We start from the raw sequence: 27,043 nt of genomic DNA, 5'->3' as shown, positions 1-27,043 counted from the left end.
AGCGAGGCCGAAACCTCGATCAAGGCGAACAGACACACCCTACAATTTATCGTTGGCCAGTTGCTGACTCCACACAGCCCACACGCCATGGCCCAGATGGGTGAAGCAGATGCGGGGGTGCTCGAGCACCGCAGTTGGAGAGTGGCTGCTGAGCACAGTGTTTTGTTTTTGGTTTGGTTTGTAGTTGGTAATGTTCTGAATCCTACATGTGAGAAGGTAGTTGCCAAAGAATGCGTGCATGAGCTATGTTGGGAAAGGGAGGGAACGAGTGATGTATGGGGTGCGGTGGAACTGGAAAAACTTAAACTAAGATATTGGGAGCAAGAGGAGAGGTTAGCAGGGGCGAGGGTTCAAACACTGATATGGCCAAGGACGTTAAGGTATTGACATGGAATGTTTGGGGCTGGGCGCGTATATATGTAGGAACTGGTTGAAATCCTACCTCAACAGGAAGGGGGTGGCTATCGCAATGCTGCAGGAGACCCACCTGACAAATCTATGGCGGTGGTAGCGGAACACTGGATGGGCAATGCTACGGTGCTTCATATTCCAAATACGCTCGGGGGGGGGGGGGGGTCCTCACTTGGATACACCCGGCGGTTCCTTTTAAATTGCTGAGTTGGGAGGCAGATGAAGAGGGCCAGTACCTGATACTGAGGGGATGGGTTGAACAAGTGGAGGTGTGCATAATAAACTCGTGCTTCCCCAATCATGGGAACCCGAAACATCTGGACATACTGGCAGCCAAGTTAGCCCAGAGCCGAGAATGTTTTTCCATATGGGGTGGCGACTTTAACTGTGTGAGAGATTGGTAACTGGACAGGTCTAAACCAACAGCAGCTAGGAATGAGGCAGCAACAGGGGTGCTAAATGCGCTGATAAGCGCCTTGGACCTGGTGGATGTGTGGAGGGAGTTGGGAGTTATTCTTACTTTTCTGCTCCACACACCCTACACACCAGAATCGACTACATGTTTGTGGATAGAGATCCACTGGCACAAATAGAATCTGCACGGTACTTGGGTAGGTCGGTATCAGACCACTCACCATTACTGATGACCTGGAGTATACGGGGCCCTAGACCGATGCCTTAATGGACCAGGCTTTTAAAGAAGAACTGCGGAGTAAACTAGAGGAATACATCGAGAGGAACGTGGGTAGCGTGAAGAGGTGGGGCACACGCTGGGAGGCAATGAAGGTGGTGGTGAGGGGGGAGGCTATTGCTGGGGCGGGAGGCATCTGGAAAATGTTGAGGTTGGAGCTGGAGAAACTAGAGGGAGAAATAAAACCCAGAGAAGCCCATATACAAGGGACGTGTGAGGAGGAGCAGGAGTTGGCACAGCTTAGAGAGAACTGCCAAGAGGCATGGGGAAGGCTCTCAAGTTCGATTACACAGTAAGAACCGCCAAAGCGCACGCTGAGGGAGATAGGCCAGGTAGGCTACTAGCGTGGCTGTGCAGAAGGGAACATCCACGGAATCCGACCATGGAACTCAAAGAAGCAACAGGCACAGTGCACAAATCACAACAGGAAATTAATGACACATTTCGGGGCTTCTACTCCCGCCTTTATAGTCATGATCAGCAGGTGCCTCAGGTGGATATACTAGACACATTAGAAGAAATGGGTCTCCCAAAAATAGGGCCACCACAGCGGGAGGCATAGGAGGCAGACAAAACAGGGGGAGGATGTGATAGGAGGAGGCAATAAAATCACTTGCCTCAAGCAAAATGACAGGAAACGATGGACTCCCCCTTCCACCCCCCCCGGACTTCTATAAGACATATGAGGCTGTTCTGACGCTGGTACTGCTTGAGGTGTTCAGAGGGGCGTACACCAATGGGGTGCTACCAGAATCCATGAGAGAAACCATGGTCATACCAATACCTAAACCTGGGAAGCCAATGGATGAGTGCGATGCTTACCGCCCATTGGCAATGCTGAATTACGATATTTAGATCCTGACCATGATATTAGCTAAGCGCCTAAGTAGATTAATGGGAGGCTTAATACATAGCATTCAAAACGGCTTTATACCAGGGCGCAGCACCACGTTGAACCTTCTCAGACTGCAACATATCCTCACACAGAGAGCTGGATCCCAGGCAGAATACACTATTCGAATGGATTGTGTCCTCCAACGCATTCCACATCTTTGACATGTAATGTCCACATCTGTGCACTTTGAAAACTTTTTCGATAGAGGGCATCCTGAATCTATGGCATCGGGTCCATGTGCCTCGAGGGCCTCCGTCGAGGACGATGTCACAGGATGTTATAAATAGGACGCATAGCACCCGTAGCCTTAGTTCAGTTTTTTCTGCGAACGTGTTAACTTCGTGAGACTCAGCGCGCCTCGTGTGTTTTCTTCATTGAAGAGGTCTTTCTCTTCGGCCCCTCCGACTCTGCGGTCCGGTTCCAAGACCTGCCGGGACTGCAAGTCCAAGATATCGCTCACCGCCCCCCACTGCATTTGTTTGTGGTGCCTCGGCGAGTCACATGACACTGACTGCTGGAAATGCCAGCCGCAAACTACAAAGGCCTTGCGGGAGCAGAAGGGGAAGCTACAGGTGGGTAGGGGCTCGAAGACTGTTAAGTCCTGGACTTCCAAGTCCAAGGGGGTTTCTACTGATGACTCGAGAGGCGACTCTCACGTCGGAAGGAATCCTGGGGTTCTCGGTCCTGGAGTGGTTCCTGCCACTCGTCTTCCTCGTCCTGGCACTCGCGGAAGCGCAGTCACTGGTCGCCTTCCCCGTCGTCCTCGGAGGAGGGTGCCTCGAGGAAGGTTATGTGCCCTACGAAGTCCTCAACTCCGGAGGAATGAGCAGCGTTCAAGAAATCTATAACGATTTTTCAATCGCAAGGCACGGGTCCGTTCGAGCCTTCTGACGAAGCTGACCTGGATTGGTCTCGGTCTGTGGCTCACACGCCTTTGGGCTCGGGTTCACAACGCGACACACATCGGGAGCCGTCGAGGTCCCGTACGGACAAGATTTCGAAAGGTCGCAAGAGATGTGTCTCTAGGTCTCGGTCCTTGTCTCCAGCGAGACCGCAGCAACCTATTGAGGGCACGGGGCCGTTGTCGACTCGTTCGGCACTGTGTCCATCCGATTCGGACATCGACACCTTGCCGTCGTACCAGCCCACGGCGCTGTCGGCACCTGTGTCGACGCCGAAGCCTTCAGTGATCTCGACGTCGAAACCTTCAGTGCTATCGGCACATTCGGGAATTTTTTCTCAGAATTTGCCCGTGGAGTACCCAGACATTGTGGATCCTCCATGGAAGGCTACCTCAAAGTCAGTGAGGCCGGTTTTGGCCTCCAGACCCTCTTCTGTCCCCATACCCGGGTTTCAAGCCCCTCTGGATGATATTTTTGAAGAGAAGGAGAGGTCTGAGGTTGAGGAACCTGGTGACCTTGATGATGGTCCGATTTATTTCGGGGGACAGTCAGTTGGAGGAATTGAGACAGACCCTCCATGATGCAAGTGGACTGGACACTTCCCCCGGAAGTGGAGTTTGGTAGACCTGAGCCTGGGGCTCATGCAGAGTCTTCTTATAGGAGACTAATGGCATGAGTCTTGGAGTATCTGGGCTGGTCCAGTCCTCCAGAAGACTCTGTGCAAGATGATCTGACGGACATCTTGGATCAAGGTCCGTCCTCTGACCCTGTTTTGCCATTTCATTCTACCTTGCAGAAAAGGGTGACAGCTGCTTGGTAGTCCCCAGAATCTTTGCTGGCTGTGAATAAAAAATCTTACTAAGAAATACCGCCCTTCCGTTAGCGACCCCAGCTATTTGTCTACTCACCCCACTCCTGAGAGTTTGGTTGTTCAGGCGGCTACGGCCACCTCTAGGCAGGCGGCATACCCAACCATCCCTCCGGATAGGGACGACAAGCGCTTAGACGGTTGGGCACGGAAGGGATTTTCTGCTGAGAGCATGGCCTTGAAATCGGCCAACTCCACATGTGCCTTGGCAAGGTTTACACACGCTCCGTGGTCTTGTGTTGCTTTTGCGGCTGAGTGTATTCCCGAGGGGGAAGAAAGGGATGGTTTCCTTGCTATCGTGCAAGATGGCAAGTATGCCATGTGTAAGGCCCTTCAGTCGGGTTTGGATATGGCGGACTGTGTGAGCCGGTCCATGGCTGCGAGCACCGTTATACGCAGATTTGCGTGGTTGCGGAAGTCAGGATTTGCTCCAGATGTACAAGCCCGTCTTCTGAACATGCCCTTTGATGGCGCTCATTTATTTGGCAGCAAGGCTGACGATAGCCTTGAGAGGTTGCAGACCTCAAAAGCTGCGGCAAAGTCTTTAAGCGCTGTGGTGCGTCAACCTACGCCTTTTTGTCCTAGGGGACAGCAGTGGAGGGGAGGTTCCTTTTGTTTCTACTCCTCCTTTGGTAGAACGCGAGGAGCCCACTAGTAAAAGGGGCCAGCAAAAAAGTACCCGTGGTGGTCGGGGAAATCGTGGTGCCAAAGTTGCTCAGGCAGCTGCCTCTTTGCCTTCTGACACTGTCGCAGCCACTTCCTAACAATCGTGAGGCCATGTCCCATTTTTTGCCGGTTGGGGGCAGACTGTCTCAGCAGCTCGAAGAATGGCGGGCCATTACTTCAGATGCGTGGGTTCTGGATACCATAGCCCATGGCTACTGCCTTCCCTTCCTTCAGTGGCCTCATTACAATCCACCAGGGAAACACTCTTTGAAGAGTCCGGATGCGCTCATTGTGCAGGAAACCTTGTCCCTGCTGGAGAAAGGTGCCATAGAACTGGTGCCTGTAGCGGAGAGGAACAAGGGTTGGTATTCCCCTTATTTTTTTATCCCAAAGAAAGACGGGGGATTGAGACCCATCATGGACTTGCGTTGGTTGAACAAACTTCTCAGGAAGGACAAGTTCAAGATGGTCACTCTTTGACAAGTCCTCCAGGCCCTTCAACTTCAGGATTGGATGGTGTCTCTCGACCTCAAGGTATGCTTACTTTCATGTGCCGATTCATCCCGCGCACAGAAAATACCTGAGGTTTGCGGCTGGCGACTCGCACTTTCAGTTTCGGGTCCTGCCTTTCGGATTGACCTCCGCCCGAGGGTCTTCACCAAGCTCATTGTGGTGGTGGCAGCGTACCTCAGGCGAGGGGGGGGGGGGGCTATTCACGTCTACCCCTACCTGGACGACTGGCTGATCCGGGCGCGCTCTCCCGAGCTAGCCTTGGATCGTCTCGGTGTCACCTGCCGCACCCTCCACAGGCTGGGCTTCTCCCTGAATTTAAAGAAGTTGCACCCGACACCTTCCCAACAGCTCCAGTACATCGGTGCTGTGTTGGACACGTCCTTGGGGAAGTGTTCGCCTCCCAAGGTAAGGGCTCATCACATTGTACAGGTCTCTTGGCTTCCTCCATTTTTCTGGTGCCAGAGGCCAGGCTGCGGATGAGATCCCTGCAATGGGTCCTCAAGATGCAGTGGTCGCAGTTCTCCGGCAGGATGACGGATCCTATTCAGATCCCACGCTCGGTCTCCCAGGACCTTCTGTGTTGGATGAACGAAGGGAACCTGATGAAGGGGGAACCATATTGGCAGCCGTGGCCGTAAATGACTGTAGTGATGGACGCTTCCCTCACAGGATGGGGCGCTCATGCCAACAACTTGACCACCAGCGGTCGTTGGTCTCCGTCGGAGTCCAGACTCCACATCAATCTGTTAGAGCTTCGAGCCATCAGGCTGGCCCTGAAGGCTTTTCTGTCCTCGGTACGGGGGAAGTGTGTCTTGTTCATGACGTACAACACAGTGGCCATGCATTACCTCAACAAACAAAGGGGGGCAGGGTGACTCCTGTTGTGCAGAGGCAGTGCAGCTCTGGTTCTGGGCCATCCAGCAGGAAATGTCGATCTCGGCAGTACATCTGGCCGGCGACGAAAATGCGGTGGCAGACGCTCTGAGCAGGCAGGGCACAGTCTCTCACGAGCGGGAGTTCGCTCAGGAAGTCCTTCAGGAGATCTTTGCCCTTTGGGGAACCCCGCTGTTGGATCTCTTCGCCACCAGTGTCAACCGGAAGTGCGAGAGATTCTGCTCAAGGAGATTTCCTCCAAGAGGAGCCATAGGAGACGCGTTTGTGGTAGATTGGTCATTCCCACTACTGTACGTGTTTCCTCCAGTCCCCGTCATTCCTCAAGTGTTAAGGAGGTTCGGTTCCTGCATGATCTTCATTGCTCCGGATTGGGCCAGGAGAGCGTGGTACCCAGGCCTTCTGGAAATGTCCATCTGCCCTCCACGCCGTCTTCCCTGCCGAGAGGACTCTCTCTCTCTCTCTCTCTCTCTCTCTCTCTCTCTCTCTTTATCTTTCTTTGTCCTTGTCTTTCTCTTTCTCTCTTTCTCTCTCTCTTTCTCTTTCTCTTTCTCTCTCCATCCAGAGGTCAAGACTCTCAACCTTCACGCTTGGTATCTGAAAGTTTGAGGTATAAGGATTGGGACCTCCCAGATGACGTGATGGAGGTGTTGCTTTCGGCCAGGCGGCCTGCAACAAAATCCCTGTATCGTTGGCTTAAGTTCTGCGACTGGTGCAGGGATCACAATGTTGATCCTTTTCAGTGCTCCATTCCTATGGTTTTCTTTCTTGCTTTCTTTGGCCCACAGGGGCCTTCAAGTGGGTACCATTAAAGGTTACCTGGCGGTGCTGTATCTTTAAGCGCTCGTCTGAAGAATGTTCTTACTTTAAGATTCCTTTGATTTCTCAGTTTCTTAAAGGACTGACTAATGTATTCCCGTCGACCCCTTTCCAGGTGCCAGTTTGTGATTTGAATTTGGTTTTGAGATTTCTCCTGGGTGCTCCGTTTGAACCTTTGCACTCTTGTCCTTTGAGATTACTGTCCTTCAAGACTGTGTACTTTATTGCGGTTACTTCTGCTCACAGAGTGAGTGAGTGAGTGAATTGCAGGCACCTTCAGCTAAGCCACCCTTTACTGTGTTTCACAAGGATAGGGTTGTACTGCGAGTACGTCCTTCTTTTCTACCTAAGTTAGTCTCTGAATATTATTTGAGTCAATAGGTGGTTCTTCCATCTTTCTACCCTCCTCCTCATCCTGGTAAGGAAGAGGAGCGTCTCCATCGGTTAGATCCTAGGAGAGCTCTTAGCTTTTACATTTCTAGGATGTCCAGTGGCAGAGTGGACAATCAACTCTTTGTAGGATATGCTGGACACCGATTGGGCCAGGCTGTTACCAAGCAGACCTTGTCCAGGTGGATTATCCTTACCATTACGGAGTGTTACCGGTTGGCGGGTAAAGACCCTCCTGAAGGGTTGAGAGCTCATTCCACTAGGGGCATGGCTACTTCCACCGCCCTCCAGTGGAGTGTTCCTGTTAGAAATATTTGTGATGCCGCTACTTGGGCTTCAATCCATACATTTGTAAAACATTATTCCCTGGATACAATCCATGGTCAGGACATGGCCTTTGGGAAGGCGGTTCTTTATTCTGCAATCTAATTGGGTATTCTAAATTCTTTTATCTCCTCTATTTACTGGTACTGCTTTGGGAGTCTGTCAAAGATGTGGAATGTGTTGGAGGTCACAATCCATTCGACTAACAAGTTACTTACCAACTGTTAACGTTCTTTCGACTGGATGTTCCTCCAACGCATTCCACATCGCCCTTCCAGCCTGCCCCCAGAATTTCCCAATGCGATTGCAGCTTCCGTTTCCGCAAGGCTAAATGCAGTCCAGCAGGCATCTGAATGTTGTCACACGTTCTGAGGGGAAAATATAACATCCTGTGACATCGTCCTCGACAGAGTCCCTCGAGGGACATGGACCCGATGCCATTGACGCAGGACGCCCTCTGCCGAAAAAGTTTCCGAAGTGCACAGCTGTGGACATTACATGTCAAAGATGTGGAATGCGTTGGAGGACAATCCAGTCGAAAGAACGTTACCAGTTGGTAAGTAACTTGTTCTACTGTCCGTAGACGCAACAAAAGGGTTTGATTCAATATATTGGGAGTGGTTGGTGGCGACACTGAAGGAATTTGGTTTTGGGGAAAAATTCATTAAATGGGTACAAATACTATATACCGACCCAAGAGCTAGGGTAAAATCCAGGACGACGGTGTCATCTATTTGGGACATAAAGCGGGAGACTAGACAAGGCTGCCCGCTATCCCCAATGTTGTATGTGCGATAGCAATATACCTTAGGAAGCAATACCTGGATGCTGGTATCTGGGTCGCAGGAGTGGGTCACTTGCTATCGCTCTACGCGGACGACGTATTACTGTACATGAGAGATCCACACCTAAATGTCCCAATGATCTTAGACATATTGGATAATTACGCGAAAGTGTCGGGAATCAGCTTCAGCAGAACCAAATCCTGTGTATTCCCGATGATAGGGCTGCGGGGGAAGAGTGTAGGAGAACTACCAGTGGTAGGACTTAGTTGGGAGCTGGACTCATTCAAGTACCTAGGAGTAAACATAAGACACACGCCAGAACTGACACACGAACATAACACGGCAATGGTGGTGAAGGGTTTGAGGAAATCAATTAAATTCTGGTCTAAACTGCCCCTATGGCTGCTGGGAAGAGTAGCCATCACTAAAATCATTATTCTGCCATGATTTCTGTATTACTTCAACAATGTGCACTGTTACGTCAAGGCGTCCTTACGCATGCTTGAAGTGCTACTCCGAGTTTGTGTGGGGCACGGCGCGCCACAGACTCTCGCTCGCAACACTATATCTACCATACGATAAGGGAGGGGGTGAAACTCTCAAACTTCGAGAGGTATTGTATTTATTTTGTATTTATTTATTTGTAACGCGCACCATCTGGCCCAAGGGCATCCGGGCGCAACTTAGGTTAATATACATACAGGTAGTCTACATACATGGTTATATACATAATATACATACATGATTATATACAAGTGAATGTGCAAACATGACTATACACAAACTAACAGTAGAAGTTAGCAAACAGGCCTAGAGTCAGAGGTGCCTTAGTTCTGATCAAGAAGCCAGAGTTTGGTTTTTAGCTTGAAAGTGTTCAGAGAGTTTTCAGATCTGATGGTGACAGGGAGGGTATTCCACAGCTTGGAGGCAAGGACAGGGAAGCTTGCACCCCCCGCTTTTTGCAGTTTGAACCTAGGGATAGAGAGGCTATGGAGCTGAGCACTTCTTTGCGGTCGGGTGGAGGAGTGGACGGAGAGCCTGTTGCAAAGGTAGGGGGGCCTTGTTGGCTAGGCATTTGTGCGTGAGGGCAAGCGTTTTCAATGCAATTCTTTGCTTGACAGGTAGCCAGTGTAGGTTGGATCTAGAGTCGGAGATTTGGTGGTTTCTGGGAATGTTTAAGGCTGCCCTAATGGCATTGTTCTGGGTGATTTGAAGTTTATTCAGATTCCCTTGGCTGGTCCCTAGTTATAGGGCACTACAATAGTCAATCTTAGACATAATGAGCATTTTGGCTAAGGTGACACTGTTCGGGGTGGTCAGGAACGGTCTGCAAGCTGCAATGAGTTTGCACGTGTATGCCGACGCTGATCTGACAGCATTAGTTTGTCGGGTCAAGGAGAGGGTGGCGTCCAAGTAAAAACCTAATGTTTTAGTGTCTTTGGAGACTTTGATGGTATTACCATCTACGATGAATGACTGGTAGGGATCTAGCTTGCCAAGACGTTGTGGTGAGCCCAGGATGACAAGCTCCGTCTTGTCGTCATTGAGACATAATTCCTGTTGGGCCATCCAGGATGACCAGATAAACGTCATTCAGGGCCTTAGTGTCAACTAGGTAGTCGCCAGTGATGGGGATGAGTATCTGGGTGTCGTCAGCATAGTTAGTATATGAGACACCCAGATAATCAAGCACATCAAAGAGCGGTTTAGTGAAAACATTATAAAGTGTCGGTGACACACAAGTTCCTTGTGGAACGCCACAGTGAATAGGAGCAGGGTCAGCGGCTGCAGATGGTGAGAAGACCCTCATGGATCTGTTGCTCAGGAAGGATTTGATCCAAGCCGAGGCGGAGTCTGAGAAATGGGCAGCAGAGTTGAGGTGCCGGCATAGGATTTGGTGATTGACCAAATCAAAAGCCGCAGAGAGCTCTAAGAGAAGAAGCATAGCTAGTTTTCCATTATCTTTCAAGATCTCAATTTGGGTTTTTAAGTCTATCAAGGCTGTTTCTGTCCCATGTCTAGGGCAGAATCCAGATTGCCGTGAGCCAAGGAGATTATTAGATTCCAAGTGGTCTTGGATCTGCAGGTATGCTGCGTGATCCAGAATCTTAAGCAGGAATGGGACTGTGGTTATGGGTCTAAAATTAGTGGGTATGCTAGGGTCTAAAGTTGGTTTTTTGAGCAGTGGGATCACCCAAGCGTCTTTGAGGTTGTCAGGGACTGTGCCAGTTTTAAAGGAGGAGTTAATGAAGGCCGTGATGAATGGGGCCAGGTCATGGGCCGAGTCCTTGACGATAGCAGCAGGGCACGGGTCGCCCTTGGCAGTTTGAAGGTTTGATTCTCGTGATGATTTCTTCTACCTGAGCGATGGTGAGGGGGGAGAAGGCAAACGGTTTGATATTAGGGGAATCAAGAGGGGCAGCCCTTGTATGGGTAGGTGGACGGTTTTCCATCTTCAGGCTGTCTTGTTTGTCTTTGATTTTAGATTGCAGAGTGGAGATTTTGTTCAGAAGGGCGGACTGAATATTGGCACACCATTTGCTGTCTTTAGCGCACGTGTCAGGGGAGGTGGCTGGAGATTCAAGTTCTTTTAAAATTTTAAAGAGTTATTTTGTGTTCGAGTCAGCTTGTAGGATACGGTTGTTAAGGGAATCCTTTTTGGCTGTGATAATAGCATCTTTGTAGATGATGGAGGCGAGGATGAAACAGTCTTTATGTGCGTCAGAAGGATGACTTTTCCAACGATTTTCAGCACTGCGTTTAGCTTTACAGAGCACTCTTAACTCTGGTGTAAACCAGGAGATGTGCACGTGGTTTGCATTTTCTAAGTTTGATAGGGGCGATGGAATTAATGGCAGAGAGCATAGTGTGATTATAGGTGTCTGCCAGGGATGTGGGGTCGGTGCAAGAGTATGTGGCGGCATTGAGCAAAGGGAGTAATAGTGGGAGTAGTTTCTCCTTCATAATGTCTTTTATTTCTAGTGGGGAGGGTCGGAGCAAATAAGGTTGGGACACGCGGGGCTGTTTCAATGTTGAAGGTAATGATGTGGTGGTCAGACCATAGACAGGGGGTGTTGGAGAGGACATTAATGTTGCAGTTGGAACTGGCTAACCAGTCTAGAGTTCTCCCTTTGGCGTGGGTAGGTTCTTGGATGTGCAGGGAGAAGCTTAGATCAGTTAGTACGTTCTCAAGGTTGGATGCAGTAGAGTCTTTGGGGTCCCCAAGTCCTAGATTGAGGTCACCTAGGATTATAATTTGCAAATTAGTTTTGGTTTTGTCAAGGAGAAGGGTGGACATATCACCTGCAAAGGAGGGTGCAGGGCCAGGGGGGTCTGTAGATAAGGTGGAGGGTGGCGGTTTGGTTGGGCGTGAGTGGTAGTTTGACTGAAAGTAGTTCAGCTGATTCAAGTTTAGACTTAGTTGAGGCTCTTAGACCAAGAGAATTTTTATGAATGAAGGCCACTCCACCACCTCTGGTGTGGGCCGTGATACGATCGCATCTCGTGATGCCGTAGTCTGGCGGTAAGGCCAGGGCTAAGGCAGGTCCAGAAGCGGCATGTAGCCAGGTTTCCGAAATGGTAATAAAGTCAAGTTCGTGGGTTGTGATGAGGTCAGCGATGTCTAGGGCGTGAGCTGGAAGGGATCTGGTGTTAATGAGGGTGCCCTTGATTTGTGGTGGTTTGGCAACTGTTGTTGGGTTTCGCCGTGCTGGGATGTGAAGGCGAGAGTGGTGGTGTGTGAATAGATTGCCTAGAGATGTAACTATGGGTGTGAGCTAGGCAGAATCTTGAACCAAGTCTCTTGTTTCTAATCAAGAGGGAGCAAGGTTGGTTCGGGGTTGGTTTCTTTGCGAAGTGTTCTAGCCAGAGGACAGGGTTGTTAAGGTATTGATTGGTTCCGTTGCTACTGTAGCACTGTGCGAGGGGGTTAACCTCAGGGTAGGCCATGGTGGGGTCCGGGCTGGGGGTAGCTGGTAGTAGGGGCAGGGATATGTAACGGATGTATCAGGTAAGAAGAGGAAGGTTGGCAGGGTTGCATGTAGTAGGTGTGAGGGTGTTATCCCAGAAAGTGGCAGAGCAATAAAGGCAGCAGGTAAAGTCATGCAAAGATAAAGGATAAGGAAAGTCCTGGGCAGCATGGTGGTGAGGTTAGACACCAGGGATTGAACAGTGTGTGCTGACCAAAAGCAGATGCGCCAGTGCCTGTGATACAGTATCAAGGCAATAGAGTCTATACATGCACAAGAAATATAAATTTGAAAGCGACACTTTGGCTGAGAAGCAAGGCTGAAAGTGCGACGGATTAATATCCTAATGCAAGAGCAGGGATAGACTAATCATGATGGACTTGTGCACTGTTCTATACTGAGTTAAAGGTGCACAATACAGTATTAATGCAAGGCCACAGGCATTGTCAAATGTACCTAGTATAGGCTATTTGCGCTTAAGTAGTAGATACCAGTACAGGTGCACAGCGGCACTTTCGAGCTAAGCCTAAGTTATACAGTACAGACGCAGTTAGATGCAGTTGTAAGGCATTCAATTGTTGAGCCTAGTAGTATTATGGGCATGCACACAGAGAACATCCTAGACCAATAGAAGTGTTAAGATGCAGAGCTTAAAGCGAGAGCATGATGTAGAGGTGAATACAGATGGGCATGCATAGTGAGCAAACATTGGGGAGAGACAGCCAAAAAGTACATGTTTCAATAACCTAACAAATGCAGCCTAGTGGATTGTAGCTGCAGGGTGGGGGAATAGTGAAGCTACATATGCATTTTAGTAGCAGGCAGTTAACATAGAGGCTAGGTAAGTAGATCGTGCAGTAGGCTGAAATACAAGTAGTTCGAGTATGCGTTAGTCTTTAGGGTCGAGGTCACGTGATGAAATAGCTGCGAGGCAGGCAGGACTCGAGGGGGCAGTTGTGCTGCAGAATAACACTTGCAATAGTGCTGAGTACAGTACCTTGTAGTAGTCTTTGCGGGGAACCTCGGAGCAGGGTTGTAGGAAGAAGGCAGTGAGCAGGCAGTGACAGGCTGGGACAGGAAGAGTTGCCTTTGTGCTGGCCTTCGTGCTGGAGGCTGGCTACGCCTGCCGGCTGCTGATTGGCCCTATTCAGGGACTAGGCGGCCAATGGCGAGGCAGCTGCAGCCTGGGTAGGTCCAGGCAGAGGGAACAGTGGCTAGGAAAGCCGGGCGGCCATCTTGAAATGGCGGACACGAAATTCGCCGTGTTGAATCAGGGCAAATAAAGTTAAACACGCTTAGGAGCAAATTCGAATCTAGGCAGGATACTTCTCGGCAAGGTAACAGAAAGCACATACGTCCGCGCTATTTAGGCATCAAGTGAGGATTTCAGGATGAACGGTGGATAGAGCCAGAAAGGCCTACCTTGCTGCAGGGGGGAAGCTCCAGCTTCACTCCCGAATGAGGCACTGCTCCTGCAGTGGAGGGGGGGCTCCTCTTCCTCCGATGCCGTGTGTGAATGCCTAACACAGGCTGGTACTACCTGGCAGCCCAGCTCAGCCATCATCAAACTAGCACACCCCTACTCACCAGAGCTGCCGCTAATAGTAATAATAGCAGATACTTGCAAAGGCAGCACAGACATGGCGGTAGCGAGAAAATGGGAGAGATGGGCAATGTACACATGGGGCGATGTATACGAAGATGGGGTCTTCAGGGAGTTTGACTCACTGCAGGAGAAAGAGGGGGTGCCGGGCGGGCAGTTTCTTTGGTACCAAAGAATCCCAAAGGCGGCCAAAGACAAGTGGGAGAGTTGGCCGGAGGAACCACTTGAGGACCCGCTGTTAACCCTGATGTATAACCTGAGTGGCGGCTGGCGACCGGTGTCAAGGCTATATAGCATGTTAATAGACCTACCCAACCCTAAAGGTGCAGCACTGAAAGAACAATGGGAAAAAGACCTGTGTGTAGATATATCGGAGAGGGATACTGGGGTACACTAAAGAAGTATCAAGGAGCCATTGCTTCAAGCTAATACAACTGACCGTGCTATACCGCACATACATGACCCCACACAGGATAGCCACGTTCAATAAAGATGCGAGTCCACAATGCCCATGGTGCATGAGCAGAGAAGCAGAACTAATATACATGTTATGGGGGTGTGCGCGTGTGCATGGGTTCTGGGTGCACATAGAGCAGGCCTGCAGGGAGGCGGGGATAACAAGGTATGAGTGGTTGCCAAAGGAATGCTTGCTTGGAGCATACACCAGAATCAGTAAACACAAGCATGTGATCACATTTATGGACATGGCTTGCATATTGGCCAAGAGAACCATCGCCAAGGCCTGGAAATCTACTGGGGGGCCGCAGTATGTGAAGTGGTGCAGGGAGTTCGAACGTTGGGCTGATGCAGAGACCAAGGTGTGGATGGAAGGGGCTAGTAGATCGGAGCCCGATAGTAAAGATAAATGTGCGGCCTGGAAAGCGCTGGTCTGGGACATGTTCCACCCATCTGATGACAAACCCCCCCCTAAACATGTCAGCTATAATAAGAGATTCTTTTTTTTATTTTTGTGACCGGGCGGCCACCCTAATGCACCCAACCGGACAGTTACCATCCTGGAATCTCAGGGTGGAGGGTTAAAACTGAGCCCCAGTCCAAAACTTGTTCGCTCCAATGGATGGTACTGGCGCACAGTACAGTACATGTAGGAAGTTGTTTTGTTTATTGTTAACTGTAAACGTTCATTACATTGACACAGGACATGACGAAAATTGATATGCACAATTGAAATGCTTAATTCTACTTCTATAAATGCCAATAAAAACATGTTACAATAAATGGAGATTTTGCTTTCGGCCAGAAGGCCAGCAAAAAAAGTCCTTGTACTACTAGTGCAGGGATAATAATGTGGACCCTTTTACATGCAGTACACCTTTGGTGTTATCGTTCTTGTTACACCTGGCTAATCTGGGTCTCCAGTTTGGTACAATTAAAGGGTATCTGGCAGCACTATCTATTTTCAATTGCTCCTCTGAAGAGGTATTTTTCTTCAAGATTCCACTGGTTATACAATTCTTGGAAGGTTTGGCAAATGTCTTTCCTCTGGTTCCCTGTCAAGTCCCGGTTTGGGATCTCAACCTAGTTCTAAAATTCCTAATGTGTGCTCCATTCGAGCTGATCCACTGCTGACCTTTAAGATTGTTGACTTTAAAGACCATTCTTTTTGTGGCCCTTACATCAGCCCGTAGGGTGAGTGAACTTCAAGCCTTGCCCTGCAAGCCTCCTTACACAGTCTTCTTTAAGGATAGAGTGCTCCTTAAGGTTAAACCTACCTTTTCCAGGATGTCTAAATTAAGTCAGGACGATTAACTGTTTATTGGATATATGGGCCATAGGTTGGGCATGGCTGTTTCAAAACAAACCTTATCCAGGTGGATCATCCTTGCAATCTCTGAATGCTGCAGGTTAGCTGGAAAAGATCCTCCTGAGGGTCTCGGAGCACATTTAACCATGGGCATGGCTACTTCCTCTGCCTTACAGGATATTTGTGCGGCGGCCACATGGTCCTCAGTCCACACATTCACCAAGCACAGTTTCAGTTGTTAAAGAAGTCTGGACTCTTCCTCATGCCGGGAAGGTGTTTTTGGGAAGGCAGTATTACATTCTTTACACACAGGCCAATAGGAACTCCTAAATTCTAATTTCAAACTGAAAATTCTGACTCCCTCCTCCAGAAATTCAAACACTGCTCTGCGAGTCTATCGAAAGAGGAGGAATATGTGGGAGGACACAATCCATTCAAAGAACAGGTTACTTACCCATGGTAACGTTCCTTCGACTGGATGTTCCTCCCACGTATTCCTCATGGCCCCTCTCAGCCTACCCCACAGTTGAGTTGAATTTCCATGTTATTACAGTTAATGCTCTTTCAGGGTGAGTAGCTGTCGGGCGTAGGATAAACCTATACTCATAAAAATCAGAACTGAAGCAAACGGTCGCTGCCCGCGCTATATACATTCGATGATGTTGACACCGAGATGGAGACCCTAGAAGGACATTGAGTCGACCAGCATTATCGTGCAGCACCCCCTGCTGGAAAGACATTCGAAGCAGCTAAAGCTGGATATGGAGATATCGTAAAATGAGGAATTTGTGGGAGTAACATCCAGTTGAAAGAACGTTACCACGGGTACTTGTTCATCTCTACAAGTTTGAAAAGGTTAGATCATATCGACCATAAAATCGGGTGGAACGCCATACTTGATATTCATAGACTAGTAGGTTGTGTAAATGGACTATGTTTCTAAGCTTCTTATCCGCTCTTGCTTTTCTGGTATTTAATAATTTTACTATATTAATTTATACTCCCTTTCCTTCTCTCCTCGTGTATGTGTCTCGCTTTTATCCCTGTTATGTATGTCTTGTCCTTTCATGCTCTATGGGCCTCATTACAAGTTCGCCGATAGCCTTTCCGGTAAAAGCGGCAGACTGCCGCCGAACTTGCGAATTCTACTGGCACTTGTGAATGGGCAATAACCAGGCCATTACGGCCACGCCGGACAAGGATTTTGCCCATTCCCGGGCACCGTATAAAATTGCTCCCCATTCCCGTTGAGCCCCGGAATGGGGAGGCCGGATGCACCGGCACTATTCAGAATGGTACTTGTGCATCTGACATGCTCTGCTCGTGGGTGCCGGACCGCCCGCCAAGTCCGACCTGGCGGGCAAAAAGGCACCCGCGAGTAGAACTCGTAGTTTGCCAGTCCGGTAACTACAGTATGGCCAAGTTTACTGGTACCGTAGTTACTGGACCGGCAAACTCGTAATGAGGCCTTAAGTCTTAAAACTGATCAAGCTTACAAGCTACATGAATTTATACTGCCTGTATACATTAGCTTGTTTAATCCATGGATCAGTTTCAATCAATTGTGATAATGTCTTGCATCCATTGCTTTATGATATGCTAATGTTGTTGGAATAAAATCTTTTTAAACTTTTAAAAAAAAGATTCCTCGCACCTCAGATTGACAAGGCCTCATAATCTATGCCATCAAACATGTAGGGTAAAAAGACACTTGGACTAGGGAAATGTAAAAACCCTCCAATAATATGACCTTTACAAACCAGCCTATTGAAATAGTGGGATAAAGAACCTTAATATCCAGAGGAATGTGTTCCCACGCCATAGATGCGAATTTACAGAGCAACACTTTCTCAGTATTATGCTAATCAGGAAAATCTTTGCACACTGCCATCTTGCATTTGAAAATGTTCAATTATGCCACCTCAGTACATTTGTATTGCTGAGATATGAGAGGGAAGGGTGTATCATATTTTGTTTTTGCATTCAGGATTTATGAGTTGATGTACAACTAAGACGAAACATAAAAACTAAACAAATATAGTAGAGGAAAGAGGTGCTGATTTGCAGGCCTCTGGTAGACCTTCCCAAAGTATGGTACAATAGGAACATTGCATATGACGAGCAGAAGACACGTCAGAAATTAAGGTTACCATGTTGCTGACGCCTCTGGGAGGCCTTCGCAAAAGAAAGTATTCTAGGCACATAGCCATTATGATAATGTTGCTGGCTAGCCTATAGCTCATTAGGTCCCCAACTAACCCACTACAAAAACCTTGCCTATGGCTGATCTCCCCCGAACCGCCTCTACTGCCCGTTATACCGGCATATTGCCCTCCCATTTCACAGCATGTGCATTGTTGATGCTAAGATAGTGAATCACTCAATTCCTTCAGTATCAACTTCATTGCCAACATTATTACCCCCTGAACCAAATCGCACAATAATAGGATACTTCCTCCAGACCACCAGCATCCTCCCACAGCCTCTACAAGACTTGGACGCCCAGAGTCTCCCTGACAAATGCATCTTGGCAGGAGTCAATTATGCCTGGTACAATATCTTTACTTGGCAGACATGTACTCCAAGACATCTGGGCCTTACCTGTGCATCATTCTGGCCAGTCCGCCCCAGTAATGTCCCTACCCAGCTTTCTTAAAACATGCCCCCATTCTCCATCAGTAGTCTGCAGGTCAGGCCCACGATGTAAGTGAGGCCCATCTGTCATAGTCTTAAATGTCCTCTAGAGTTTGTGTGGTTGATCTGGGCTGATACAATTCCCCACAGGGTAGGGCAGTGCTCTCTACAGGTTCTGGCATTGACTACACGTGCCATTGTTACTCATACTGTGGCCCTTCAGAAATGTTGGACTACAACTCCCATTTCATCAGGTTTATCTATCACTTCTTGATTATGTACAATTTGAGACATGTGGGCCTTAAACCTTGCAGATTGGTAGTTCCTGTTGTCACGACTCAATCCATTCCTCTCCATTTCCCCCATATTACATGGTGTATAGTAATGCAGCCTTCTAACCTACCCTTTCTTGCAATACACAACAATGATCTATCCCCTCCCTCAATATAGTAATGCCTGGGGCGTCAGTCCCACCCCCATTTTTCTGCAATGTCCCTTTTCGCCACCATTGGAGCAGTCAATAGCAGTTTCTTTTTGCATTTTGAGGCATCGCAGCACTTACGGATTTGGTGTCTCATCACCCTTGACATTATAGCTAGTACTCTTGTCCAGTATAATTGTATCCTTGGGCAACTCCACATCATATGTAGAAATGTTCCCACTGCTGCCTTGCATCTAAGACGGCTTGAACATGCGGCTCTTCCCATACAGAATCAGCCCTCCATGGTATAGTAGATTCTTTGCAATATTGTTTACTGAGCCAGACATAGCCTACTGGAAATAATGGCTACTCTTTTGGGCTTCTATTCAATCCGCCTCTTCCAGAACGCCCAGATCCGCCTCCCATTTACGTTTCAACTTGACTAAAGGAGGTGAGGTGAAATTGTTAATAACCTGGTATAATATAGTTATTCAGTTCCTCTGTCAACAGATTTGCCTCCAGTGGTGTGTGTTCGGAAATGTCCCAACAGTCCTGTGGTTCACGGTGTGCTGTAGCCTTATATAAGTGTAGTTTTCTTTATTTGTCAAAATGTGCTTGTCTGCTAAGCCCCCGAAAGAGCTTTAATTCCTTCTGCTGAATAACATCCCTTACTTTCCTTATCCCCTTAGCCATCCAGTGAGGTTGATTGCCCAGTTTCTTTCCTTATGGTATTTCAGGGTTTTCCCAAAATTGCACCTCCAGTGTAATTTTCTCATCCCATTTAGTCACTTCCCTTCTTATCTGGATTGTTCGCTGCACTGCTGATGGTAGCTCTTACCCCTGGGGGTTCCCATGCAGCATCTGTAGTGTGGGATGCCCCTTCATCAACTCTATCACTAGTTTTAGTTTTATGTGGGCTATGTCAGGCCTGCCAAATATCCATTCATTCGCTGTCAGTAGCTGCGAAGCCCAATAGTACTTTTGTATATCCGGTCGAACTAATCTCCCTTCCCAGACCAACCTTGTCAGGGTTCTAATTTTTCTTGGTAGATTCTCAATCCTTTGGAGTATACTTCTCGGGATTCTTACTGGGGTATTTTCGAGCACGTAGACCAACTTCAGCAGGGCCATCATTTTAAAGAGATTGGCCCTGCCAATAGGTGATTTAGGTCAAGTGGCCCAATGTTTTATACCTTCTTGCAGACTCGAGAATACGGGTTCTAGATTTGATACATGATATGGCATTTATAATGCGCCTATACACAAGTATTTAAAGACGCGGCAAGGCAGGGAGACAGAGGGAAGACAGACAACGATTTTACAAGGCCAGGTGTCATTCAAATTGCGCAAGTGCATGGGAAGGGGCGGGAGGAGAAGTGTGAGGGGGAATTTGTAAGGGGATTCAATTCAACACTACAGCTAAATCAATGCCTAGTCTGGGATACTGAATGGAAACCCTTATTGATATATCTTTGTCTAGTTCATGCGTTCTGGATGACTACCCCTATATAACACCCCTCTCTTGGAATCCCCCTGACCCCACTGAGCCAAGAAGTAGTTCTGTTTTGCAAGTTGAAAGGTTTATTTGATAATTTAAACAATATATATATATATATATATATCTCACGCTTTATAATACATTAATAATTGAATATCACACTTAATCTGAGCAGTAATCAATAATGGATAGTCTGGCACTAGCACACTTGTGAATAGGAACAGAAGAATAAGGTGGTAGAGAATGCTTTATATAAGTTCAGATGGATGTAATGTTGAATGAAAATGCAATACAGAAAATACTCAATATGATTTCAACAAAACAATGTAATCACTTTTCTCTGGCAATCCCCTCCTCCTTTATGCAATGTAAGGAAATGGAAGGAAAGCACACAGTTCTCAGAAATGCAATCAAATGTAATTCAGTTCACCCCAGCAAGCTTAGACTACAGAAGTTTGAAACACAGGCCCAAAATGCTTTTATATGTGCTAGTGTCACGCCGCCTGTCCTGGGGTCTCCTTACCCGCTACGGCGTTCCCCGTCCTGGAGGTTGTATCCCCGCTTTCGGCTTCGGGGTCCGGGGCTGTCCAGAGTCTCGGGCGCTTCCGGGTCTCCTGTGCGCTCTGCTTCGCATGCTCGATGCGGGGAGATCTGCGGCTCAAGCCTCGTTATGGGTGATCCAATGCCTGGGAGACGGCACAGCTTGCGTTGCAAGCCTCTCAGGTGCTGGTGGGCCTACTTAAGGAGCCCTGATCCTTTTCCAAACCGCGTCTCAACGCGGTTTGTACGGATCGTGTTTTCGCTGCCCTTGTGTTGCCTTTCTGGTTTCCTGTTATCTTCCTCCTGTCCTTGTTCTGCCTGGGGCACCCCTGTCTCCGTACCTATTCCTCCTCGCTCCCTCCATCCTGCTACCTTCCAGGTTCTGAATTCCCACTGACCCTCCTTGTTCTGGTCTCTGTCATTCCTCCCTGCCTGTCCGGCTCAGTCCTTCCCGATTCCATCTGGCTCTGAGTTCCCTCTGCTTCGTCTGGTTCCTATGCTCATCCCGTTCCATCAGCCTGCTCCACTTGCTGCCTAGTCATCGTTCCTGGAGGTTCTGTTTTGCTTCTGGTCTCCTGATCTCATCAGTTACAGTCGGGATCAACCTGCCTCCTGTGGACCTTGAACCTTCTACTCAGAGGCTCCCCCTGCCAGTGATTGCACTGTCCTGACGCCACGCAAATCAGGGGTGAGCCAACCCGTGGCGTTGGGAGCTGGTTCACCTCCAATCCGGTTTTCATTCGGGCTGGTGTTGGGCTGGTTCCCCGCGCCATCATTCACGTCTCCTCGGATCATCTGACAGCCTGGCCTCATCAAGGAACCCAACCGGACGAACAGGTACGCAGCGTTCTCGAGATGCTATTTATAACAGATTGAGACGCCATTCTTCTGACATCTCGGACTCTGCGATGGAAGAGGATCCGGGTCTTCGTAATGAGCTTCAAGCGCTTCGTGCCGAAATGGCGGCACTCCGTCAGGAGAACGTAACCTTACGCCAAATGGTTACACAGAATGCTGGTGCCGTTCCACAGCCTGAAGGTCCTATGGCTCACACTGCTCCCATCAAGTTCGATGGAGATCCTCGCCGTGTGGGTGAATTCTGTAATCATTGCCGCATACACTTTCTCTTCCGTTCATCTCCCTTTACCAATGACAAAGCCACGATCGGATACGTATTGGGCAACTTGTCTGGAAATGCGCTCGCCTGGGCAACTCCTTTGGTCGTTACCAATAACCCGATCCTGAGTGATTTTGTAGCCTTCGAGAAGGCGTTTTTGGATGTGTTTCAATCCCCCAATCTGGCTTCAGCAGCACAGAACCATTTGATGGACTTATAACAAGCCAATACTGACATCATTTCCTACATCAGCCGTTTCCGTCAATTAGCAACTGACTCCTTATGGCCAGAGGTAACGCAAAAGACCTTGTTTTGCAGGGGATTAAGAGAGGAATACAAGGATGAATTGTTGCACATTCCCGAACCTGACGATCTACAGAAACTTATTGATCAGGTTTTGAGGATAGACCAGAGATTGGCCGAGAGAAAGGGAGAGAGACGACGGTTTGAGAAGGCAAATCCCAGACCACTGACTGTACCTACTGGGATGTCAGCACCTTCGGATTCTACCCAGGAACCAATGCAACTGGGAGCTGTAAGGGGTCCTTTATCGGAAGAGGAGAAGAAGCGCAGGAGAAGTCAGCGACTGTGTTTGTACTGCGGAGGTGCTGGCCATTTTCTGAGTACCTGTCCCCTGCGTCCTATCAAGAAAGGGGGAAACTAGAAGACCTGTCGTTTAAGGGAAAGGCTACGACAGGTCCTTGCTTTCAGACCTTTCCAGCCCTGGGTTACAACTGCCCCCAATGCAGCCTGCCGTCTTGATGATTCTAGAGATCACTTTGAAGTGGCTTGATAAAACGGTTGATGTCCATGGTCTGTTAGATTGCGGGGCCTCCGGAAACTATATAGATGAGGCATTCGCCATCAACATTGGTATGCCATTACTTACCAGAAAAACTGCTATACCAGTGGAGGTCATCGATGGTACATCTTTGGCTTCCGGTCCCATCCGGTTGCATACAGTCGCCATGCTATTACAGATCAAGGGACATGAAGAAAGGATAGCCCTCGACGTCATCAAGTCACCTTCGTATCCAGTGGTTTTGGGACTACCTTGGCTTTTGCGACACAATCCTACAATCAATTGGGAGTCCCGCACGTTGAGGTTTGTTTCTACCTTTTGCCTCCGTGAATGTTGCTGCCACAACACATCCTTGAAGTCTACTACCTCGATCCCTCTAGTCCCGGGAGGGGACTCGTCCGCCTTATGTTCCCTGTCCCAGATACCGAGTGTTTATGCCGACCTTTGCACAGCGTTTTCTGAGCCCGGAGAAATACCTCTTCCTCCTCACAGGACATTTGACTGTTCCATAGACCTGATTCCTGGTGCTGTGATTCCTCATGGGAAGTTATACTCTCTAACTCAGTCTGAAAAACAGGTACTCCGGGATTATCTGGAGGATTGTTCTAAGAAGGGTTACATCGTACCTTCCAAATCCTCCGCCGGTTTTCCGCTGTTCTTTGTCAAGAAAAAGGAGGGGACCCTGCGGCCCTGTATCGATTACCGCCAATTGAATGACATAACACTCAAGGACAGGTACCCATTACCTTTGATTCGGAACATCATGGAGTCCTTACGTTCTGCCAATATCTTCACTAAGTTGGACCTCCGGGGAGCCTACCATCTGGTTAGAATCAGAGAGGGCGACGAGTGGAAGACGGCTTTTAAGACACCCTTTGGGCACTACGAATACAAGGTAATGCCCTTCGGGTTGTGTAATGCCCCAGCCGTCTTCCAACGGTTTATGGACAACGTCTTTGGCGATTTGGTTGGCATCTCAGTCTGGGTTTACCTGGACGACATTCTGATCTTCTCGGATAATCTGCAGGAACATGTCTCACATGTCCGTGAAGTACTTCTGCGATTGTCACGTAATCACCTGTACGCCAAAGCCGAGAAGTGTTCGTTTCACCGGAATAACATGGAGTTCCTGGGATTCGTAATCAGTAATGCAGGTATACACATGGATTCGGGCAAAGTGAAGGCTATTCAGAATTGGAAACAACCGCATGATTTGAAGTCCCTTCAGCGGTTTTTGGGGTTCGCCAACTTTTATCGGCGTTTTATTCCACAGTTTTCACAGGTCACGGCCCCATTGACACGTCTGACCAGTGTTAAGATACCTTTCCTTTGGGACCAAGAGGCATCAACTGCTTTTGAGTGCTTAAAGACAGCCTTTAGTACAGCTCCTGTTTTGCGTCACCCTAACGATGAGATGCCATATGTCATTGAAGCAGATGCCTTCAACTTTGCTGTTGGAGCGGTCCTCTTGCAAAAGCATCCTACATCCGGCGACGAACACCCAGTGGCCTATTACTCACGGAAACTCACCTCCAGTGAGCTGAACTACGCAGTCATTGAAAAAGAACTTTTGGCCATCAAGACGGCGTTCGAAGAGTGGAGACATCACTTACTTGGTGGTCGTTTCCCGGTAGAGGTTCGTACTGACCATCGCAACTTGCAGTTCCTACGATCATTGCAGTGTCGCACTGCTCGGCAAGCCCGATGGGCCTTCTTCTTCTCTCACTATGATTTCAATATCACATACATTCCTAGCTCCCGGAACCAGAAGGCTGATGCCTTGTCTCGATCCCTGGAAAAGGAAGAAGTGGGAGTCGGTTTGAACACGCCTATGATATCTCCCAAACACTTTCTATCGACCGTAGCTCCGCATCTCCAGAAGATCAGTCAAGAAACCTGGAGAGATCCGGAACGTGACAATCTGCTGAAGAAACCCCAGATCAGCGAACGCGACGGTTTTTTGTTCTTTCTGAACCGGTTATACATACCATTGACTGCCCTTCGCTTGGACATTCTACATGGATTTCACGATTCTCAAGTAGCTGGTCATCGTGGTATCAAGGCTACCCAGGAGTTGATCTCCAGACAATTCTGGTGGCCTGGATGGGCCAAAGAAGTAAGATCGTATGTGGAAAGCTGTCCAACCTGTGCTCAGACGAAGACGCCCAGAAGAAAGCCTTTGGGGCTACTTAAGCCTACTGAAACACCACCCTACCCTTGGCATACTATCGCCACTGACTTCATTGCAGAGCTTCCGCCCTCTGAGGGTCGCACTTGTGTCATGGTGGTTGTGGATTGTTTTACTAAATACGCACACTTCATTCCTTTCATGAAGATTCCAACTTCCTCCCAGATGGCTTTGGCATTTCTACACAACATTCATCGGTTACATGGACTCCCAGAGAAGATCATCTCTGATCGTGGTTCACAATTTCTATCTTCCTTCTGGCATCAATTGTGTAAACATCTAGGTATCCACAGAGCCTTGAGCTCAGGCTATCACCCGCACACCAATGGTCAGACCGAAAGGACGAATCAAACCCTGGAGCAATACTTACGTTGCTATGCCAATGCCACTCAGTCAAACTGGCTAAGGTACCTGGATCTGGCGGAAGTTTCCTATAATAATGCGGCTCATACTGCCACCGGCATCAGTCCTTTTTTTTTGTTCAGCCGGACAACATCCCAAACTGGTTCCCTTCTCACCTATAGTGCCCAGCACTGTTCCGTCTGCGGATCAATTGGTCTTCAATATTCAGAGACAGCATGACCTGGCCCGGAACACCCTTACGGAGACACCAGAGCGCATGAAGGAGCAGGCTGATAAGGGCCGAACCACAGAGCCCGATTTCCAGGAGGGCGATCTGGTTTGGTTGTCTTCCAAGAACCTGCCTGTTCGCAATTTACCCACTAAGTTGGCACCCCGGTTCTATGGGCCTTTCAAGATTGCCAAACGTTTGTCTTCAGTGGCTTTTCGATTAGTGCTGCCCCTCACTTGGAAAATACACCCTGTATTTCATGTCTCCCTTTTGAAGCCCTATGTGAAGGATGTCTTTAGGCGCTCTGGCCCACGACCCTCCTCTGTTCTGGTACAGGGGGGTTCCTGAGTTTGAGGTTCAGGAGATCTGTGATTCACGGATTCGTCGGGGTGTACTCCAATACTTAATTGCTTGGAAGGGTTATCCTGCTTGTGATCGCACTTGGGAGCCGCGCTGTAATATGCACGCTCCCCGGCTTATCCGTGAATTCTTTCTTCGTTTTCCCTGGAAACCTGGGGCCCTGGGTCTTTCTGGGAGGGGGCATAGTGTCACGCCGCCTGTCCTGGGGTCTCCTTACCCGCTACGGCGTTCCCCGTCCTGGAGGTTGTATCCCCGCTTTCGGCTTCGGGGTCCGGGGCTGTCCTGGGTCTCGGGCGCTTCCGGGTCTCCTGTGCGCTCTGCTTCACGCATGCGCGGGCGTCTGCGCTCCGCGCATGCGCGGTGCGCAGGATGCTCGATGCGGGGAGATCTGCGGCTCAAGCCTCGTTATGGGTGATCCAATGCCTGGGAGACGGCACAGCTTGCGTTGCAAGCCTCTCAGGTGCTGGTGGGCCTACTTAAGGAGCCCTGATCCTTTTCCAAACCGCGTCTCAACGCGGTTTGTACGGATCGTGTTTTCGCTGCCCTTGTGTTGCCTTTCTGGTTTCCTGTTATCTTCCTCCTGTCCTTGTTCTGCCTGGGGCACCCCTGTCTCCGTACCTATTCCTCCTCGCTCCCTCCATCCTGCTACCTTCCAGGTTCTGAATTCCCACTGGCCCTCCTTGTTCTGGTCTCTGTCATTCCTCCCTGCCTGTCCGGCTCAGTCCTTCCCGATTCCATCTGGCTCTGAGTTCCCTCTGCTTCGTCTGGTTCCTATGCTCATCCCGTTCCATCAGCCTGCTCCACTTGCTGCCTAGTCATCGTTCCTGGAGGTTCTGTTTTGCTTCTGGTCTCCTGATCTCATCAGTTACAGTCGGGATCAACCTGCCTCCTGTGGACCTTGAACCTTCTACTCAGAGGCTCCCCCTGCCAGTGCTTGCACTGTCCTGACGCCACGCAAATCAGGGGTGAGCCAACCCGTGGCGTTGGGAGCTGGTTCACCTCCAATCCGGTTTTCATTCGGGCTGGTGTTGGGCTGGTTCCCCGCGCCATCATTCACGTCTCCTCGGATCATCTGACAGCCTGGCCTCATCATCAAGGAACCCAACCGGACGAACAGGTACGCAGCGTTCTCGAGACGCTATTTATAACAGCTGGCAATGAAGTGAAAAATATGCTAAAATGCTTTGAATTCCCTCTAGAGGTTCAGGGTGAGTGGTATCTAGTTAATATTAGTCCAGGCTCACTCTAGCAATGATTCAGGGATGGTTCTTAAGAGGCAAACAAATTTTTAGCATGGAAAGCAAGAACTGCTGTTTTCACACGTGGAGAAATGTGCAAATCGTGGCAAATTCGCGAGTGCTTTTTTCGCGATTGCGGCAAACGTATCGGGGGTAGGAATGCGGTTCTAGGTTCGTTGAAAA

The sequence above is a fragment of the Ambystoma mexicanum genome, chromosome 1p, assembly GCF_040938575.1.
Source record: "Ambystoma mexicanum isolate Mex_15411 chromosome 1p, UKY_AmexF1_1, whole genome shotgun sequence".
Lineage (NCBI taxonomy): Eukaryota > Metazoa > Chordata > Amphibia > Caudata > Ambystomatidae > Ambystoma > Ambystoma mexicanum.
The sequence above is the reverse complement of the archived record's forward strand: the minus strand, read 5'-3'. Positions refer to the sequence as shown.